A 20,963-nucleotide genomic window follows, 5' to 3' on the forward strand; every position below is an offset into this window, starting at 1 on the left:
TATCCAAGGGAAAGGCAAAGGGGCTAATACAGCTTGGCACCAGTGATGTCGCAACTCATTTCTACAGCTGAGTCAACTGGAACAATGTGAAATAAAGGGTCTTGCTCAAGAACACAACACAAAGCCCGGTCTGGGAATCGAACTCACAACCTCACAATCGTAAGCTCGATGCTCTAACCACTGAGCCATGCATCTTCACAAATGTATATATATATATTTATTACAATAAATGTAAACAAAGTAATGTTTGTTTTAGAAGTGTTGAAATGTGTATTGTGAGATGCAAGTAAGATGATAATTTATTTTCAAATGCATAAATGCTGATAGAACAGCAGAGATTGAATAAGATAGCCATACAAAGTGGAAAAATTTGTCATGGCTCGTTACTGATAAATTTTTCTGCTTTTATCAGCGTTTATGCATTTGAAAATAAATCATGAACGCGGATTGCAACAAGACATGGTAAAATAAAAGCTTTTTTTAAGCTTAAAAACAAATTCAGTAATTATTATTATTTTGCAGCTGTAAAGAAACTAAATTATTTTAAATTTACCAATACATACATACAATTTAGTGGTTTACATCGCGGATGTAAATGGCTGTGGATCGCCAATATCAACAGCTGACTCTTGCTGTTTGATACGCTCAAAAAACCATTTGAGAGTTTCTTAACTGTCTTCTTTGTCCCCAAGGATTACATTATTAGGAGCAAAAGCTTTGTGACAAGCCCCCCATTATCTTGGATAAGTGTTGAGCATTTGGATCCATATCCTCGAACATAGAAAGACCTTTTTCGATATATGCAAATGCTTGCTGCATTTTCTTAATGGTAAAGTGACGTGGTTCAGGTTCGACTTCCCCTTCTTTATTTTGCTGCTCTTGAAGCTCTGTTCGTCAGGGGCTGCTTGTCCTTTTCAAATAAATCTGTGAAATCCTCCTCCTCCAAATCCATTTCCAGTTCTTTGCTCATAGTCACCAACATTTTGTTGATGGTAACATTATCAAACCACTTAAAATCATTCACAAATTGCAGGCAAAGCTTCTTCCATATACCATTCATAGCCGTGCTCTGTACATCATTCCTTGCCGCTGCTATGTTCTGTACAGCCTTGTAGATTACGTATCTCTTCTAAAAGTCACGAAGTGTGATGGATTCATCATGATCAGTTGCTGCTATTGCTTGTTGCAGCATACGCTTCATATAGTTATGCTTGAAGATAGCAATTATTCTTTGATCCATTGGCTGCAGAAGAGACGTGGTATTCGGAGTGAGGTATACGATGGTAACATTGGATCAAAATCTACGATGTTTTGCAGGTGGCCAGGAGCATTATCTAAGATAAGTAAAATCTTAAAAGGAATTCCCTTCTCCTTACAGTACTTCTCTGGTGCTGGGATAAAATGATTGAAGAACCAAACTTCAAAAACAACAACAGTAACCCAAGCTTTTTAATTAGCCATCCATATAAAGCAGGGAGAGATGCCTTGGGTATGTTCTTCAGGGCACAAAGGTTGTGTGCATGTTACACAAGCAATGGCTTTAACTTAAAATCTGCACAATTATCTCCCAACATAATGGTCACACGTTCTTTTGAAACCGTGTAGTTTTCTCCTTTTCTCCTCCTTGGAAATGAATGAACGATCTGGCAGCCTTTCCAATACAATCCAGTTTCGGCTTTGTTAAAAATCTTTTTTTGAGAAGAAACCTGTTTTCTTCGATGATTTTCTTTAAGGCATTAGGAAATTCGCTGCTGCTTGTTTGTCAGCTGATGCACTTTCACCTTGCTTCTTAATGGAGTAATGACTTCTTCGCTCCATAAATCTTATGAACCATCTTTGCCTTGCCTGAACTCTACTTCTTTCTCATCTGGATATTTTTTCTTTAGGTCCTCAAAGACAACGCTTTCTCTTGAATGATTTCTTGACTAATAGTAGCACGCTGATGATTCAACCTAACAATCCAAAGAGAATGAAGACTATCCATTTCGTCAAAGATTTTGCCTCTTTTCTTATTGATGACAGTGTTTTTCATCCCTGGGGCTTCAGATTTGATATGTGCTAAAATCTTGTCCTTATTATGTACAATCGTCAATACAGTTGTCCAATTCATCCCAAAAGATCATGCAATTGCTACCACTTTTTCACTTTTTACATGGCGTTTTATAATAGCCAGTTTATCTTCCAGCGATATAGCATGACGCTTAGCAGTTTCACTATGAATTTTCTTAGGAGCCAGGGGGGCAAAAAATAAAGTCACAAATGAATGGGAATGAGAAAGTAGCTGATAAATAGACGTAAACAAACCTGAATTCAAGGCAATCATGGGTGACACGACGCCTAACAGTAGATTATTGGAACTACAGTGTGATATGAGCTCTGAAAATCTGATAAATAAGACAACACAGCTGATTTCATTTCGTTCACTAAGCTACACTAATTTATGGCGCATATGTTAACATTTACTGTACATATTTGAATATGAATTTATATGCTTTACAAATCCAATATTTGTGGCGGGCAGACCTAACTTGATTTTATTTTCCCATATATCATTTTTGAAAACCGACATATAAGTGAAAACAACTTAAGTCGAGGTATGCTGGTATATAGTGCCATACAGTAAAATACACGGTGCTACAATGTAAAATACTTGCCCAAGGTTCAGCGCTGTGAGATTGAACAAACACCAAATTTGTGGAAAGCAAGCATCTTAAACACACTGGTACATCAATTGGATGGATAGCTCGCTAGCTAGTTAGATAGACAGATAGATAGATAGATAATCTTTATTAGCCACACAGGGCCGAACACAGGAGACAAATACAATGTAGAACTTTTCTTTTCAAAAGAAAAAATAAGAGGAAAATAAAAAAAAAAGGAGGAAAAAATTCCGATTAAAAAGGATCATGTGGGAAAAAAAGACAATCATCACAGAACAGAGTAAAAATGTAAAAGAAACAGATTAGGTTTATCTGTGGAAAGATAAACCTATGAAAAAGACCACGCTCCCTCTCTCTTTTTTCAATTTACAGGATCCTGCTCAAAGTGGTTTCGTCATTTGCGCGTACCATCTTTACTACATTCACCCACATTTTATTGAATCTTTCACAAGACAAAACTTGCCTCTCTATTCTCACCTTCCTTTTCAAGTGGTACTTGAAAAAGTTGATGAGTGGAAAGTGTTTGTCTCTAAACCTTTCACACACATTCTTTCACCATGGCCACCAGTACGATGAAAACTGCCTTGCCTTCCCAGTTAAGGGAAGGTGGCGGAGCAATTTTCACGACAGACAGACTCGGCCGACAACCGAATTCAACCGACAGCAGCCGTTCGGAATAAGCCCACAGGTCCGAAATGGTTGGACACTGCACGTATGCAGAACAGTTTCGTCACTCTGACCGCATCTTGGGCAAGTCGGTCCGGTGTATCTCGAACTGTGCCTGTAGAGCTTATCCCGAATGGGCAATACTTCCCAATAGTACTGACAGGCCAGGGATCTCTGGTGATTGTCCATAGGTCCCGGCCCGAAAGTTGTCCTGAACAGGCCGCTTAAGTGTTCCTTGTCGACGCCAAGATTCTGCCCGAGAACGTCGTCGCACCTCTCCTCCACTAATCCTCATTAGAACGCCTTCGTGGAAATGAAGTCGCACAAGCTTGGTCACGGACAACAGAGTTGCTTGAGAGCAACGCGACACTCGCGGTGCCATTCGCCTAGCCTCAGTCTCTGATCCACAATTGCAGTTCGGCCAAAGAGATGAGCTGCGGGAAAGCATGCCTCACAAACGGCGACCACACCTGTTCCCCGTCTTCTATAAAGCGCCGGAGATGTCGCAGTCTCAGCGCATGTCTTCACATCATCAACCACGGCATGCCCAGCCCTCCATTTAGCGGGTGTTGACAGCAAATGGATCGCCTAACTATCGGAACGCTTCCCTTCCACACAAAGCGGAAGAGTATGAGTTCCAGTTTGGTGATGGTAAGGTCCGGACAAGTCACGACGGTCAGACGGTAATCGATGACGGATGCGATGTAAGTGTTCGCCACCTCCACCCGACCTTTTAGGGGTAGCTTCCTCTCGGCCCATTTCTGGGTGAGAGTGGCTACCCTACTCGTTATCTCGACAGTTCTTCTCCATTTGGAGGTCCGGACCGAACCAGAATCTCAGCAATTTAACCGGTCCAGCGTCGCACGTTCGAGACGCTGTTGGACAGCATCTTGCTTCTCCAGCTGCCGAGCAGCAAGCCCACTGACTTTTTCTGGTTAATTTTCGCTCCCGTTACCGCTTCGTATTCTTTTAGTGTCTCGCCGACCAGGTCGATATGCCTGTGGCTTGACACTATCACGGTGACATCATCTGTGTATACAGACAGGCTCCTCCCGCATCCCAGTTCTCGTGGGATGTCCCTCAGCGTCGCCAGCTTCCGCAGTAGTGGCTCTAGAGTCAATACGTACAGAAGCGACGAGAGGGGACATTCTTGACGGACCGAACACGTGATGTTAAATGGTCTAGACAGATGACCATCTACGCAAACTACTGAGCGGGTGCCGTTGTATAAGGCAGCGATCCAACCGCGGAAGACGGGACCGAAACCAGCCGCTCTAAGGACAGCCTTAAGTCGCGACGGTCGACCCTATAGAAAGCTTTCGATTTATCCAAATTGATCAGCGCCCCACTCATGCCAGGTTCCTTAACTACCCTGTCTATGATGTAGCGCATCAGATGGAGGTTGTCATGGATACTCTTGCCCGGCACGGCGCAAGTTTGCACCTTGTCGACCAGTTTCTCGATGACAAGCGCCAACCTCTTGGTTAGCACCTTGGCCAAAATCTTCACATCTGCATTGAGCAGAGTAATGGGCCTGAAGTTATCTATGACGTTCCCCGTGTTTGGATCTTTCTTTAACAGTGTCACCGCTCCTCACTTCACAGAAACGGAGATACTCCCGTTTTGCTGCCAGTTGCAGTAGAGTGTAGCCGAGATGCCTCCAAACATGACAATAGAGTTCGTAGGGCAGACCATCCAAGCCTGGCGAATTGTCTTCCGCGCAGCCTGCCATTGCATCCCGTAGGTCCGCGGCTGTGATGGGTCTTTTACAACACTCCGCCTCTCTTGCTGAGAGTCGTGGCAGGCTATGCAGGTAGGCACTAAAGTCTACTCTGCGTTCTGACCCACCAGTTGTCCCGAACAGTTGGGCAAAGTGTTGTTGAAAGGCCTCACACATCCTTTCAGGCTCGAGTAATTCGGGCCCCTGCTCTGTCAGTGACATAATGGTGGCTTTGTTGCCTCGTTGCGGTTCCAACTCCTTCGTTCCTCAGAGCACGTATCCTAGCTCAGACAACGCATCCTTCGTGTTTGGCGTTGAAGTGTTGGTCGAGGGCCAACCTCGCCGCCAGTACGTTGGACGTGATGCCAGTTCTGAGTGCCTCTTCTAATTTCTTAACTAGGTCTCCCTCTATTCTATTTCGGTCTAATGCTAGGGCCCTACTGTACCTAACCGATTCTGCTTTAATTGCTTTCTTTAGGGCATACCACCATCTATTGTTTACGATGGCACTCGCCAATATTCTCTTAACTAATGAGCTAATCCGGTCCTTGTAAGCCTGGCGTGTCGTGAACGACGCGTTCAGCTTCCAGAATCTAAGTCAAGTGTACAGGTCACAAATTTGTGATCTGTGTAGCTGACTATATGGAATTGAGGACAACTTACACCATCCTTATCCACTGCCCTACAGAATATTCTAAATACGATCTGGACGACCAGATGCGGTTGCTCCATGTACACATTGGCACATTCGGGCGGTCCAGTCGGTACTTTTCAGACAGTTGTAAATGTCTGAGCGAGTCTTTGAGGCATTTACATCCCCTCCTATTACTATCTCTGCCCACGTAGTCTAGATGTGTGTCCAGGATTGCGTTCCAGTCCCCCACTAAAAGTAAAGGTCGAAACGTTCCCAGGAAAACCTCTAGACGTCGAAAGAAATCCGGTAGACTTGTTAAGGACGGTACATGAACTGTTATCAGTCGAAAAGCACACTCATCACTGCTATCGACATCCAAGACAACCTCCTACCTTCCGGTTCTAGGAAAATTGCTCTTATTTTGAGGTCCAGACACTTCCGAAGAAGAACCGCGGTGCAACCTCCGCCCATTCTCGTGAGACACGGAGAAAAATAAATGTCGAAATGTCCGCCGAAGATGTGCTGGAGGGCCCGCGAGCTGCGAAGTCTGGTCTTGCTGATGGCTATGATATGCAGATTCTGTGACTTAACAGGTAGCCTTGTTTCCAAGGCGACCCCAAGCCACATACATTTATACTGCCTATTTTGAGCATGTTCCTATTGAAAGTTGTGTTTTACACACGAAAGGAAGACGAAAGAGAAGGAGAAAGAAAGAGAGAGAGAGAGTCACTGCTCGAAAGTTGTTTGTCCTTCACCTAAGTCTTCTCCTAGAAGATAGATAGATAGATAGATAGATAGATAGATAGATAGATAGATAGATAGATAGATAGATAGATAGATAGATAGATAGATAGATAGATAGATAGATAAGTTTCTTTATTGGCCACAAAAAAACAAAAGAAACAAAAAAAGGGGTGGCGTAGGTTTTCGATCAAGAGGGATCGTAAAAGGGAAAAAAAAGAACAAAAAAAAATAAAATAAAAAATAAAAAATAAAAATAATAAAAAAAAGAAGAAAAGGAAAAGGAACAAAAGAAAAGAGAAATGAAAAAAGAAGAAAAAAGGGGAAAAGGAAAAAAAACGATCAATAGGGATCGTGTATCACAGTGTTATGATATATGGTGTAAAGGGGAAAGCAAGTAAGGTTTACCCGTGGGAAGAAAAGCCTACGAAAAAGACCACGGTAACCTTGGTCAATATTGTTATATGTTACCACATTTGTTTGCAAGTGGGTAACCCTCTGCTTTCAATTTCTGGGTTCATAGGATTATGCTCAAGGTGGCTTCGTCATTCATACGTGCCATCCTTGCTACATTCATCCATCTTTTTTTAAAACATTCACTAGACAAAACTTGCCTCTCTACTCTCACTTTCCTTTTCAAGTGGTACTTGAAGAAGTTGATGAGAGGTTGACCAGAGAGGAAAGTGTTTGTCTCCAATCTTTTCAGACGCGTCCACCAGATACATTCTTTCGCCATAGCCACAAGGATGATGAAAATAGCTCTTCCTTCCCGTTTGAAGGAAGGAGGCGTGACAATATTGACGATAGACTCAGCTGATAAACCGACTCGTCCCACACGTGACAGCAGTTGTTCGACATAAGCCCACAGGTCGGAAATTAGATAGATAGATAGATAGATAGATAGATAGATAGATAGATAGATAGATAGATAGATAGATAGATAGATAGATAAGTTTCTTTATTGGCCACACAGCTGGGACAAATTACAAGGTAGAGATTTTCTTTTGGGAGATGAAAAAAAAAGTGGCAGATAGATAGATAGATAGATAGATAGATAGATAGATAGATAGATAGATAGATAGATAGATAGATAGACATACAGATAGATAGATAGATAGATAGATAGATAGATAGATAGATAGATAGATAGATAGATAGATAGATAGATAGATAGATAGATAGGTAATAGATAGATAGATAGATAGATAGATAGATAGATAGATAGATAGATAGATAGATAGATAGATAGATAGATAGACAGACAGACAGATAGATAGATAGATAGATAGATAGATAGATAGATAGATAGATAGATAGATAGATAGATAAGTTTCTTTATTGGCCACACAGCTGGGACAAATTACAAGGTAGAGATTTTCTTTTGGGAGATGAAAAAAAAAAGTGGCAGATAGATAGATAATGTTTCTTTATTAGCCACACAGATAGAACAAATTACAAGGTAGAGCTTTTCTTTTGAAGGTAAAAAAAATAATAAAAAAAATTTTTTTTTTAAATAAATAAATAAAAATTAAAAAAAGGGGGGGTCGATCAAAAGGGATCGTAAAAGGAGAGAAAGAGGACAAAAAAAAGGGGGGTTAAAAAAAAGGGGGAGAGGAAAAAAAATTGATCAATAGGGATCGTTATCACAGAAATGTCAATATGAAGTGTAAAGGGGAGGACAGGTGAGGTTTACCCGTGGAAAGAAAAGCCTACGGAAAAGACCACGGTAACCTCGGTCAATGAAGTCACATGTTATATTTCTTTTTTTTTTTTTTTTTGCAAATAAGCAACTCTCTGTATTAATTTTTACGGTTCATAGAATCATAGTCAAGGTGGCTTCGTCATTCATACGTGCCATCCTTGCTACATTCACCCATCTTTTTTTAAAACATTCACTAGACAAAACTTGCCTCTCTACTCTCACTTTTTTCTTCAAGTGATACTTGAAGAAGTTGATGAGAGATTGACCAGAGAGGAAAGTGTTTGTCTCTAATCCTTTCAGGCGCGTCCACCAGATACATTCTTTCGTCATAGCCACAAGTATGATAAAAATAGCTCTTCCTTCCCGTTTGAAGGAAGGAGGCGTGACGATATTAACGATAGACTCGGCTGATAAACCGACACGTCCCACACGTGACAGCAGTCGTTCGACATAAGCCCACAGGTGGGAAAATGCTGGACACTGCACGATTGCGTGCAGAGCGGTTTCGTCGCTCTGCCCGCATCTCGGGCAGGTCGGCCCCGTGTTTCTCGAGCCATGCCTATAGAGCTTATCCCGAACGGGTAGCGCTTCTCGGTAGCACCGCCAGGCCAGGGATCTCTGGAAGTTGTCCATAGGTCCCGGGCCGAAAGTCGTTTGAAACAGGCGGGTCAGGTATTCCTTGTCGACGCCCAGGTTTGCCGCGAGCTCGTCGTCGTACCTCCCCTCCACTAATCCCCTATAGAATGCTTTGGTTGTGTTGAAGTCACTCAAGGTCGACCCGGGGCGGCAGAGTTGCTTGAGAGCAACGCGACACTCGCGGTGCCATTCGCCCTTCCTCGGCCTCTTTTTGATCCACGACTGTAGTTCGGTCATGGAGACAAGTTGCGGGAATGCGTGCCTCACAAATGGCGACCACACCTGTTCACCGTCGTCTACATAGAGCCGGAGATGTCGCAGTCTCAGCGCGTGTCTGCGCATCATCAACCACGGCATGCCCAGCCCTCCTTTTAACGGGTGTTGACAGCAAATGGATCGCCTGACCATCGGGACGCATCCTTTCCACAAGAAGCGGAAGAGGATGCGTTCTAGTTTGGTGATGGTAGGGTCGGGACACGGTACGACGGTCAGGCGGTAGTAGATGATGGACGCGATGTACGCGTTCACCACCTCCGCCCGACCTTTTAGGGACAGTTTCCTCTCGGTCCATTGCTGGGCGAGAGTGACCACCCTACTCGTTATCTCGTTCCAGTTCTTCTCCATTTGGAGGTCCGGACCGAACCAGACCCCGAGCAACTCAACCGGGCCGTCTGTCCAGCGTCCCACGACGGAGGTACTGGTGGACGGCATGGGCTTGCTTCTCCAGGTGCCGAGCCGCAGGCCCACTGACTTTTCCGGTTGATTTTTGCTCCTGTCACCGCTTCGTAGTCTTTCAGTGTCTCGCCGACCAGCTCGATGTGCTCGTGGCTTGACACCATGACGGTGACGTCGTCCGCGTATGCAGACACGCTCGTCCCGCATCCCAATTCTCGCGGGATGCCCCTTAGAGTCGCCAGCTTCCGCAGTAGTGGCTCAAGAGTCAATACGTATAGAAGCGCCGAGAGGGGGCATCCCTGACGGACCGAACGTGCAATGTCGAAAGGTCTCGATAGATGTCCATTTACGTGAATTACCGAACGGATGCCTCTGTACAAGGCAGCTATCCAGCCGCGGAAGACGGGACCGAAACCAGCCGCTCTCAGGACTGCCTCCAAGTATCGATGGTCTACCCTATCAAAGGCTTTCGATTGATCCAAGTTGATCAGGGCCCCACCCATGCCAGGTTCGTTAACTACCCTGTCTATGATGTAGCGCATCAGATGGAGGTTGTCATGGATGCTCCGGCCCGGCACGGCGCACGTTTGTGCGTTGTCGACCAGTTTCTCGATGACAAGCGCCAACCTCTTGGCTAACACCTTTGTCAAAATTTTCAGGTCTGCATTGAGCAGCGTGATTGGTCTAAAGTTATCTATAATGTTTCCCTTGTTTGGATCTTTCTTCTCGACTCACAAAACCGGGTATGCTCCCGTTTTGCTGCCAGTTGCAGTATACCGCTGCCAAGACGTCTCCAAACAAGTCTGGCATACAATTGTAAAACTCGTAGGGTAGACCATCCAAACCCGGTGATTTGTCCCTCGAGCATTCTGCTATCGCTTCCTGCACTTCCGCCGCCGTGATGGCACCTTCGCAGCACCCTGCCTTTCTTGTCGAGAGTCGTGGCAGGCTATGTAGGTAGGCACTGAAGTCCACCCTACGTTCTTGCCCTCCACTCGTCCCGAACAGTCGGGCAAAATGCTGCTGAAAGGCCTCACACATTTTACTTGGCTCGAGCAATTCGCGCCCCTGTTCATCTACCAGTGACCGAATGGTGGCTTTGTTGCCCTGTTGCGCCTCTGCCACCCGGGCCTCTCTCGCGGCTCCAACACCTTCGTTCCTTAGAGCACGCATCCTAGCTCTGACAGCACATCCTTCGTGTTTGGCGTTGAAGTGTTGGTCGAGGGCCAACCTCGCCGCCAAAACGTCGGATGCGATGCCGCTTCTAATTGCCTCTTCTAGCTTCTTAACTAGCTCACCCTCTACTCTATTTCTATCTATGGCTAGTGTTTTGCTGTACCTAATCGCTTCTGCTTTTACTGCTCTCTTGAGGGCAAACCACCATTTGTTGTTGATGATGGCTCCCGTCAAAGCCCTCTTTACTAGTGTGCTAATCCGGTCTCTGAAAACTTGTCTGGACGGGAATGATGCGTTCAGTTTCCAGTACCCAGGACCCTGTCTATGTGCCTTATCTAAGTCTAGCGTACACGTCACCAATTTGTGATCCGTGTAGCTGACTGTGTGGAATTGTGGACATCCTAAGTTATCCTTGTCTACTGTCCTACACAGTATCCTATCTAGATACGATCTCGACGACCCACTGCGGTTGCTCCATGTCCACGTTGGTGCATTGGGTGGTCGAGTCGGTACCTGTCAGACAGTTGGAATCGTCTGAGCAGGTCTCTGAGGCATTTGCATCCCCTTCTGTTTCTGTCTCTACCCACGTAGTCTACATGCGTGTCCAAGGTAGCATTCCAATCCCCCACTAAGAGTAAAGGACGAGACGTTCCCAAGAATACTTCTAGACGTCGAAAGAAATCCGCCCGACCTGTTAAGGGCGGTGCGTAGACTGATACGAGTCGAAAAGCGCACCCATTGCTGCCGTCAACATCCAGAACGATCAGTCTACCCTCCGGGTCTACGAATATCGTCTTGACTTCGGGATCCAGGCTCTTGTGAAAAAGTACCGCGGTGCCACTACCGCCCATCCTCGGCAGACAGGGAGCGAAATAAATGTTAAACTGTCCGCCAAACATGGACTTTAGGGCCCGTGGCTCGTGGAGTCTGGTCTCACTTATGGCTATGATTCCCAAATCATGTGACTTGATGTCATTTAGGAGGTATCCTTGTTTCCAAGGAGACCCCAAGCCACGCGCATTCACACAACCAATCTTGACCATGATTCTATTGGGGTGTGTGCTTTAAAACACACAAATGAAAGTACAGAGAGTTACTTACTTGTGTTGAAAGTTTTGGCTTCCTCGTTCTTTGATGTGTCTTCGAGGAGGTTTTTATATAGTTTTTGGGACAGATATTTCTGGAAACCCCCTACAGCATTTGGGAAGAGGGCTTTGAGTTTGTGGTGTTGTGTTTGTGTGATGTGTAGTATTTTGATGTGTTTGGGTGGTGTAGTGCGTGGATGATTGCTATTTTTAAAGTCATCTTCACAAATGTTTGTGTATCCAGTGATGTACTCCATTAGTTTGGAGTCTTTGGTGTCTATCGCTGATAGCATTGTTTTTGTGGTGTTGGTGCTTGTTTTGTTGTGTATGGAGTTTTCAGGGTTCAGGTATCTCCCTGCTTTGGTTGCGATTTCTTGTTTGGTTTTTCTTGATCTTTTTCTTTTACCCCCTGTGGCTATTTGCCATTCTGTCGAACTTTCATCGTTAGATAAAAAGTCTGACGAATCAGCAGGGGGCAAGGGTAAAGCGTCTGGGTGTGTTTGTGCGGTTGTAGATATTGTTGTGGTGCGCGGGGAGGGTGTTGCTGGGGGTTTGTTGTGGTTATTGTCTCTCCTACATCCTTGGTGCTTGTCTTCTTCGTTGTTATTCTTGGTGTTGGAATTGGTTTATTTGTTGTTGGTGGTGATGATTCTGTTCTTGGCGCTGGTGTTGGTGTTGTTTGGTTGGGTTGGCTTGTTCTTTGTTGTTTTTCCTGCATTTCCGCATACAGCTTCTTGACTAGCTGTCCATATTGTGGTGTGGGCAATAATCCTGGCTTTTGTGATTTTTCCTGTGGCTGTTGTTGTTGTTGTAATTTTGCGGCAGATTTGCACTCCTTTTTGAGGTGTGCCTCACTGCCACATGTATAGCATCGTGGCCTTCTGCCCTCGACTACTACGTATAACTTGCGGCCATCCTCAAGATGTACGTGGGTGGGGATTTTATTTATGTCCTCTTGACTTATGTGGAAGAGGAACTCTATTCTCTTTCCCAGCCAGTCCTTGTTTTCCGAAACACCGATATCTAGGATGTTTAAGTCCTCCATTTCGGATGTTAAGGCGGATGTTATCCACAGTGTTGTAGTCACTTGGGGGACACCACTGATAATGACCTTCGTCACCTTCTGGCCGAGGTAACTCGGTGTCATCGTTAGTTCATCAGAATGAAGGGTTATCGTTGAGAATTTCTTCGCCAACTCTTCATTCTGAAAAACCACCTGTACGTGTGCGAACTTGTTCGCCCAAGTCACACAATCCTTGTATCCCCAGATGGGGCGTAAGCACTTTTCGACTTTGTCTGTGCTTGCCTTTTCTGGACTTTTAGTTTTTTTATTTGTGATTTTATATACAATTGTCTTTTTTTTCTCCTCATTCAGTATGTGTTGAGGTATGTGTAAGAGTATTTTTCCGTTTTCATTTGTAATAAGGTTTCTGCAATCTTTAATCTGTTGTGTAGTAAACGAAACTTTTGTTACCTTTTCTTTTATCGCCTCGGCGAAGTTTGTTGTTGTTTTGTTATTGTTGTTACTGCCGGTGGTGTTGGTGTTGATGGCAGGGGTGTGGGTTGTAGGTTTGTGGTTGCTGATTATGCAACTAGCAAGGGGTGGAAAATTGCCTGCGTAATTTAGTCCTGCATTAGCGCAAATTTCGGCATTTCGTTTGCTTGTCGTCGTTATTTTTTCACTTGTTGGTGATGGAGTGAGCAGTGGTTGAAGGGAATTGTTGTTGTCGTCGTCGTCGTTGTTGTTGTTGTTGTTGTTGTTATTGTCGTTCTTGGTGACGGCGGTGGTGTTAGTGGTATTAGTAGCATTGACGGCACGGTCTTTGGTGGCGGTGATGGTGATGTTGGTATTGTTATTGGTGGCGATGTCTTTAGTAGGGATAGCAGTTTTAGTAGCAGATTCTGCCATGGTGTTGTTGTCGGTGTTGGTGGTGGACTCACTGATGGTGTTAACGGTGCTTGGCCTTGCGACCTTTGTTTTGTATTTGTTGCTGTTGTCGATGTTGATGGTGGTGGAGGTGGTGTTGTTGTCAGGTTCAGCGTATGCTAACAGAGCATCCTGTTTTTCTGTCTCTGCGTCACGCTTGACTTGCACCTCAGCCTCGTGGTGACCAGTGGCCATTTTGGAAATAAAATGGCTAAATGAAACCACGAAGGCTATGAGAATTCTTTCTTTTAAATTTTGCCCACAAGGGGCAAACTTTTGTGTAGATATTTATCAAAAGTTTGCAGTGGATGTTGTTGCACAACTTTTAAACACAAAATATTTGTCAATATACACTTTTGAACGTATAAAAATACCAACTTACGTGGAGCCCATTTGACTTGCGTCTGTCTGTCCGATAGATAGATAGATAGATAGATAGATACATAGATAGATAGATAGATAGATAGATAGATAGATAGATAGATAGATAGATAGATAGATAGATAGATAGATAGATAGATAGATAGATGATAGATAGATAGATAGATAGATAGATAGATAGATAGAGATAGATAGATAGATAGATAGATAGATAGATAGATATAGATAGATAGATAGATAGATAGATGGATAGATAGATAGATAAACGGAAGGAAGGAAGGAAGGAAAAGGCTAACAGTGACTTCATAGTTTCGCCGTGGGCCGGTTTCAACAGTCTTTACTTGAATGAGGTCAGGGGTCCTTCAGGTTATGCTTCATGGCCGTTATGAATGACTGTACTCAAATTATACACACAGCTTTGTGTGTGTGTGTGTGTGTGTGTGTGTGTGTGTGTGTGTGTATGTGTGTGTGTGAGTTCGTGTGCGGTGTCATCCAATTTAATTTATGCTGAAATACCAGACAGCAATCGTTGTTGCGGTTTACTTTTTATCGATTTTTTTTTTTGTGTGTGCTATTCTATTGCGTTGTTTACAAAAGTCCGTGAAAATTTATAGCATACATAGATAAACAGATATATGTACTTAGATGGAACATCTGCTTCGAAGATGTGGAGTAAAAACGGTAGTAACAGCTTTGTATAAGTGTTTCAGTGCATACATACATACATACATACATACATACATACATACATACATACATGCATGCATACGTACGTACATACGTACGTGCATTCCACCTACCTATTTCTTTACTACCCACAAGGGGCTAAACACAGAGGGGACAAACAAGGACAGACACACGGATTAAGTCGATTACATCGACCCCAGTGCATAACTGGTACTTAATTTATCGACCCCGAAAGGATGAAAGGCAAAGACGACCTCGGCGGAATATGAACTCAGAACGTAACGGCGGACGAAATACGGCTACGCATTTCGCCCGGCGTGCTAACGATTCTGCCAGCTCACCACCTACCTATCTACCTTCTTACCTACATATATATGCATATATACCTATCTACTAACATACCTACATACATACATACATACGTACATTGAAGGAGCCTTGGATCTAGGTTAGAAACCGGTTCTTTCTCTATTGGCAAGAAAACTTCAAATAAACTGAATAATGACATACATACAAGCATACATACATACATACATACATACATACAAGCATACATACATACATACATACATACATACATACATACATACATACATACATACATACAAGCATACATACATACATACATACATACATACATACATACATACATACATACATACATACATACATACATACATACAAAAATCTTTTAACCACCAAGTGTCGAAGTGCATCCCTTGACCAAGTTTGCATGCATGAGGCTGATAACATCATAAGACTTGGAAGGCAGCTCCTTGAGCAACATTCCTTGTTTGCTAACCTAGAATACATTCCCAAAGAAGTCGCACGACTCTACCGCAACGTATCATCAGGTGAAAGGATGAGCCTGTATGAACAGAAAATTATGCATGGATATGTTAGTAGAAAGCTCCTAGATGATAGTAACATTGATTATCATAGCAGTGTATCTTGAACCAATAGTCGGATTACTACCTCCCACTTTGAAGGGTATGCGTTTGAAATCCAGGAACAGAAAATATCAACAAAAAGGAAAAGCAGTAAAATGTGACAACTGATGCAGACTTTGTGGAGTCAACACCGAAGATATTACCCACGTCAGAAACAGCGTCCGAAAATGTCATCACGGTGTTATCTGCCGATGAGACATGATGTTGGAGCTGGGATACTGTATAATGAAATCCGTCAGAAAGATAACTCCGAGAACAAAGAAATAAGAACCCACAGTATGGTAGAAGCCATAATAAAAAGGAGTACTTGTAGAATGTCCCAGTGAAGATCTCAATATAATGTAACCACAACAGACCTGATATAATGATTTGGGACAGAGAAGAGAAATTGTGTTCAGTTGTGGAAATTAGCTGCCCAGCGGATGCTAACATAAAACTGAAGATCAGCGAAAAAGAGAGTACCTAAGCTGAACTATTCAGAAATCTGCAGTTACACTATATAGATTACAAGTTCAAGTTTATACCTATAATTATTGGGACCCTGGGATATGTAACAAGCTGCCTAAATACCAATCTTGAGAACCAGAAAGGAGAAAGCTAATTCGAAGAGTACAGATCCAAACCATCACTGGAACTGTAAAAATCTGTAAAATGTTCCAGAAGTTTATCATTTAAATATATATGAGCATATCTAGATATGCAACTATACACATGAGAATACATACGTAAAACAAAACATACAAATCTGCACATATACATACATACATACATACATACATACATGATTGTTGCTAACTTGATTTTGAGTAGAGCCATTGCCTGGTTTCTTTATGCCCTAGAATATCATCTATGAGCTGCATGAGTATGGCTTTTGAGGCTTGCCAATGACTTATATGCTTTTTGACAATTAATGCAAGAAAACTTGGTGATTATACAGTTTACAGCTCCATGACCTTCACTATGCCTTTTCAAGCCACTTTTTGATCTGCATACTTTATGACAGAGTATGCATTCGAAATCATCCGTCCATCTATAATCAAAGTGTGGTTGTGCAATGTGTGATTTCAAATGGCTTTTTAGCCCAGCCTTACTAAGACAATTCTTTCCACATTCATCACATGTAAGATCATCACGTTCATTAATGCTTGTTAGAACATCATTCCTGTCACTTTTTCTCATTTTACTTTTGATCTTAGCTTGCTCCATTCTCTCCCTTTCAAAATTATTTTTGCCTTCATACACAACTTTTTTCCATTTTTCTCAGCAATGCACTAAATCTTCCCCGTTGTCAATTGGAGCATTTATCTTATTCAATCTCGACTTCACACAATCATTGTACAAATTGGTTTGTGGGACGGACGCTTACCTGTCACCAAATTCTCCGTAAAAAAAGTTGTTCAGGCATTCAGTTGTTTGTCATTCTGACTAAGTGTCCACTCCATCTCAATCTGTACTGCAATAGCAAAGCTTCAATACTGAAGCGTTTACCTCTTTCAAGCACTTCATTGTCACTCACAAACATTTTCCAGCTGATCCTCAAAATCCTTCTGAGACATTGTTGATGAAAACGTTCCACAAGTTTTAAGTGCTTCCGATACACAGTCCAGGTTTTGCAAGCTTACAATAAAGAGGTTAAGATACATGTATTGTATACCTTAATTTTTGTCGCAGTGGAAATACCATGTCTAGACCATAGGCGGGCTTCCAGTTTGCCAAAAACAAAACTGGCTTTCTGAGTGCGTAGTGACACTTCATCAAGATTCACTGATGCGTTTAGTGTGCTCCCTAAGTAAACAAGCTTAGAAACCACCGCAAGTTTTCTTCCATACACGAAGATACCAAGTTCTATGTATGCCATTCCTGGTTCTGGTTAGATTTATGGTTAAGCCAAGTGCCTCACACGCCACTGAAATTACAGTCATAAGATTTTGCATGTCCTCTTCAGTATGAGTGACAATATCACAATCATCTGCATTGAGGGGGTCTCTAATAAGAGTTGAGGACGTCTTTGACTTAACTGACAGTCTTTTGATGCTAAACATTTTCTTGCTGTGCGATATCTGATATATATGCCTTCATATGAGCGTTTGAAACTCAATTGAAAAACTATAGTAAAATAGAGGGTGAAGAGAGTGGGTGCTAGTATGTCACCTTGTTTTGCCCCATTCATGACAGAGGCTCCGAGAGCTTTCCACCAATGTTGATCCTTACTTCCATGCCATCATGAAACTACTTCAGAATAGTGAGAAACTCTACCGGGCATCCAAGTCTCCTTAAGATCTCCCACAAGGCAGTTCGATTAACAGAGTCAAAAGCCTTAGTAAGATCAATGAACACCTAATAAAGTCCTATTTGCTGTTCTACACACTTTTCCTGTAGCTGCCGTGCAAAGAAAATCATCTCAACAGTACCCCTACCATTTCTGAATCCTCTCTGTGATTCAGGAAGAATCTCATTAGCCACATATATCTACAGCCGGTCTAACATTGTTCGTGATAAAACAGACAAATACCACGAAGGTTATTGCATTCATCCTTTTGTCCCTTAGACTTGAACACAACTTCCATGACTGCATCCTTCCAGTTTTTGGCATAAACTTCATTTTTCCATATCTTCTGTATTACTGCCGTCAGCATTTCTAGCAAGTAATACGCCCGAATTTTAAATAGTTCTACATTCAGATGATCAACTCCCGGTGCTTTGACAGTTGTTTAGCTTTGATACTGCTTTTTATTGTTTCCTCCACTGACGGGGTGTCATCTAAGCACTCAATGGGTGCATTCTGTGGAATCATATTAATACTTTTTTCATCAACAACTGATGGTCGATTCAAAAGTTCATTGAAATATTCCTCCCATCGTTTTAAGATGTCTTTAGGCTCCCTCAATAAAACACCATTCCTATTATTCATATGAGCCAAAGTAGGACATGATGGCCCATACACCTCACGAAGGAGAGTATATAATAACTTAGTGTTCTTAACATTGGAAGCGACCTCTATCTCTTCTGCTTTCTCCCGCCACCAAGTATCTTTCTTTGCAAATCTGCTTTTATCTCTTTGAAAAAAAAAGCTCTATTTTGGTCAGAATCATTTTCTAGTAATGAATGCAATGCCTTTCGTTTTTCTTCCAACAAACACTGAATATTTTCATCACTTTCATCAAACTAATCTTGATGGTGCTACTTCTTTACTCCTAAAACTTCTTAACTTAAATTGTACAATTGTCCTCTGAAGTCCATCCATTCATCTGTCCAATCCAAATTTTCGATTTTCTGCCGAAACTCTACTCTAACAGTTTTATCCTTAAGGAGATTCACATTCAGACGTTTAGGGATGCCAGTCCCACTTAGTCTATTTTTTGGCTTCACAACAAACTTGATCTTCCCACGAACCAAGCGTTGACTTGTCCAACATTCTGCCCCCCCCCCCGCATGACCCGCACTATACAGAGATCTCTGTTATCTCACTTTCTAGTAATCATATAGTCTTTCAGGTGCCATTGTTTGGAATCGGAGTGCATCCACATAGTTTTGAACATATCTTTTTGCTGAAAGGCAGTGCTCATAATAAATAGATTCGGCTCAGAACACATCTGTAACAGAAGTAAGCTACTGCTGTTACATTTTCCCACTCCGTGTCTTCCAATCATACCCTATGTCTCTTGATCATTAACCAACACTAGCATTAAAATCGCTCAATATGATAATCTCATCCTCGTGTGGAATTTTGCGGATATTTTCTTTCAGCACATCATAAATAAAAGCAGAGCTTTTCATTTTCACTTGCATTCATAATTGGTGCATAAACACTAACAAGTGTTACATACCGACCTTTTTTTAAAGGTAACCTCAGCCATATCATTCTATCATTTACACTGAATGGCAATTCCTCTAACTTAACAACCATGGAGGTTTTCAGAGCAAAAGCAATACCACTTTCTTTTTTGCAATTTTCTTTTTCTTCTTTCCCACTCCAATAAAACGTGTAGCCACAGGATTTCTCAGTAAAGTTACCTTACCCAAGAAATCTAGTCTCTGATCATGCTATAATGTCCATTTCAGAAAGAATCTCATTAGCCACATATATCTGCAGCCGCTCTAACATTGTTCGTGATAAAACTCTGCCGTCTCTAGCAAGCAGGAAAATACCACGAAAGTTATGCATACATCCTTTTGTCCCTTGAACACAACTTCCATGATTGCATCTTTCCAATGCTTTGACATTGTTTATCATGATACTGCTTTTATTGTTTCCTCATGATACTGCTTTTATTGCCACAAAGCAGAGGAACCATGGTGAAACCCACTATGGTGTGGTAAACTTTCAGACCCTAGTCTAGATTGCGAATCATCTGTACCCCAGGATGGTTCAGCTCTCCACCCGTTAAAAGCCACCGTGAGGATAACAACATAGCCTTCGCGCCCGTGCAACCGCCAGTCTGTCGCGTGTGATGCGTGGATCTTCAAGTTGCCACACGCATTCTTAGTAGCTTAGAGTAGGCTCGAACTAGAGATTATTCTTTGTGGCTAATGGCGTGAGTCCTGATTGGAAGAAGAAGAAGAAGAAGAAGAAGAAGAAGAAGAAGAAGAAGAAGAAGAAGAAGAAGAAGAACAAGAACAGAAGAACAAGAACAAGAAGAACAAGAAGAAGAAGAAGAAGAAGAAGAAGAACAAGAAGAACAAGAACAAGAAGAAGAACAAGAAGAACAAGAACAAGAACAAGAACAAGAACAAGAAGAAGAACAAGAACAAGAAGAACAAGAAGAACAAGAAGAACAAGAACAACAACAACAGTTACAACTGTAGTGATCATACAACGGCGCGCGCGCGCGCCGTCCATTTGAATTTCGCGCGTGTTGGTGCCTTCACCAAGGCACAGAAAGGAAGGCCCTCTCGCGCATGCGCGAACCACCGGTAGCACGACCCTATTGCCTACGTAGCAGTTAGCGAGGCAAGGGGGTCGTAAGACGTTGACTACCAGCGTCCAGCAACCAGGACTTGGGACCCAGCGATTGACGGCGACAGTCACGCATATATTCTCTCCGTCTGAACTGATTCTAGCAGTCCTTTGGCCGAAGACTTTTAACCAAAATTGTTGCAGACCAACATCGTCTCCATTGTTCGACGCCATCTTGGACCCTTTCTGTTTTCATCGGCTGGACATTGTAAATATTACAATCTATGAACTTTCAGCCTTGCGCGCCCAGAATCAAGGACATCAGATAACACACTTATTGTTATTGTTTACCAAGAAAGAGAATAAAGTAGTTATATGTATATTTTACGTCTGCGTCTTGTTTGTTTCTGACTAGTAGAGATTCAG

Source organism: Octopus sinensis, linkage group LG8, assembly GCF_006345805.1.
Source record: "Octopus sinensis linkage group LG8, ASM634580v1, whole genome shotgun sequence".
Classification (NCBI taxonomy): Eukaryota; Metazoa; Mollusca; class Cephalopoda; order Octopoda; family Octopodidae; genus Octopus; species Octopus sinensis.